The sequence below is a fragment of the Cucumis melo genome, unplaced genomic scaffold (genome assembly GCF_025177605.1).
Source record: "Cucumis melo cultivar AY unplaced genomic scaffold, USDA_Cmelo_AY_1.0 utg001141l, whole genome shotgun sequence".
NCBI lineage: Eukaryota > Viridiplantae > Streptophyta > Magnoliopsida > Cucurbitales > Cucurbitaceae > Cucumis > Cucumis melo.
The window spans coordinates 32,921-34,909 of NW_026124427.1; the positions used below are offsets into that span (position 1 = coordinate 32,921).

General features: G+C 31.2%; 1 non-coding gene across 1 annotated transcript; it reads right to left on the reverse strand.

Moving 5' to 3' along the window:
• Positions 1-1,654: 1,654 nt before the first annotated feature.
• On the reverse strand, positions 1,655-1,726 carry TRNAC-GCA (transfer RNA cysteine (anticodon GCA)). Its single transcript has one exon. It is a non-coding gene; the product is annotated as a tRNA-Cys (tRNA).
• Positions 1,727-1,989: the final 263 nt, after the last annotated feature.

Here is a 1,989-nt window from a genome sequence, read left to right on the forward strand (position 1 = left end):
TCTATAAAAAATAGAGGTTGAATATCGATCAATTTGAATATAGATGAATATACAATATATATCTTTCTATTTATATATAGATATCATATCAATTACATATATGTAATATTAATCTAATATACATAGTGGCCCAATTCTATTTCTTTGCTTCATAATTCATGTTGATTAGAATGAATCTGAAATCAAATAATCGAAAGGCCACTAATTTTTTTTTAGCATTCGAAAGAAGTAATTGATTGAGCAGTTGACAGATGATCCAGGAGTTCGGTTCCATGGGAACTTTTTATCTTCGGATTTCGAAAAGAATTAGCAAACCCCATTTTTATTTAACGTTTGAAGCATGATATGAAATGAGTTCCCTAAAACAAGAAAAAATCCTATTTTGAAAATAACTAAAATACTAATAATAATAAATAAAAGAAGTGGTAAGCACGTAATATGTGGGTGGCTACCCCGAGGTACTATCTTATTATGAGGTAGTATATTATTATGCGTAGTATCTCATTGGACAACCACTATGTCTATGTTCTTTCGTGTTGAAAGTATGGATCCACTTAAAAACTTATAATCCGAACTCTTTTTTTTTTTTACTTTTCAAAATAAAAGAAAAAAAGTTTTGCAGAACGATCTATAAAATAAACCAAAAACAATACAGTTTTTATTTTTCAATTAGTAGTACTTCTAGAGTCCACTTCTTCCCCATACTACGAGGGAAAGAGAAAATGTAAAGACTACCATTAAAGCAGCCCAAGCGAGACTTACCATATCCATGTGAATTATGTCCCCTATCTCTATGAATATAAAAGAATTATTTCCATTATTGCTCACTAATAATTATTATTCACTAATAATAGTGGAATCACTAGCGCATAGTCAAAAAGAGATTCGGGCACAACACCATTGATGAAACAATACAAAAAATCGAATTATCCCAAGTTATTATATGATTTCTAGTATAATCGAAAAAATTCAGTACAAATAAATAAAAGAGGCAGAAAAACTCTTGGAAGTATCAAAAGAATGTTAGTAACATGTAGGAATAATAAGACCTAGTCTTTCTTTTGTTGTCCTGCATTTCATTACATTAAGTAAAAAGTCTCAAAATAGAGAATCAAGATAGTATCTATCACATAACCCTACTATTATTCCTTTCTCATTTGATCTAATCTTTACTGTCCCCCCGATTGTTTCATAGAGACAATCGGAAGATGGGATGGCCTATTACATGCGTGGTTAGAGCTTATCGAAAAGAAATAAGTTCTTTTTTTAAGATTAAAATAAAAAAAAAAGCCAATTATTCATTCAATATAATATTGATGAATGCTCGAGTACTCAGATACTTTCATGAGTCCGTATATCAAGTATCTTCCTCCTTTCCGTAAGGAAAAATGAAATTATATTCCCTAATTCAAGACCCAATGAGTAGACACTACATTAGTAGTCGAAGGGCTATCATCTCAAGATTTAACGATTATTTTTCATTACTCTACTAAATTCTGGAAACGAAACCTATACGCAAGGATTTATAACATTTTAGAGAACCCCAACGATGCTTAGAATCAAGCAAATCTAAAGATGCTTTTCTTCTAAAAAAAATGATAAAGTTATATCAGCAAAACAGAAGAGGGTATTTTGATTCTTTTGTTTGTTGCTGAGGCGACACCCGGATTTGAACTGGGGAAAAAGGGATTTGCAGTCCCCCGCCTTACCGCTCGGCCATGCCGCCAAAACGATACAAAATATTGGATTGGCTCTATCTCTTAGATAGATAGTATCTTACAACACACAATATCTAAAACGAAAAACCGCAAAACTTTGCTTTTTCTATTGAAAAAAAAATGTGGATTTTCATTCACAAAAGCAAAAAATCAGGACAAATGGGAACCGTTAACTTTAACTATTGACTGTGAATTCATAAATGATTCTTGGATTGAAATTGCAAATTCGGTTTCCCTAATGATATAAGAAAACAATCCAAAAATGGATACC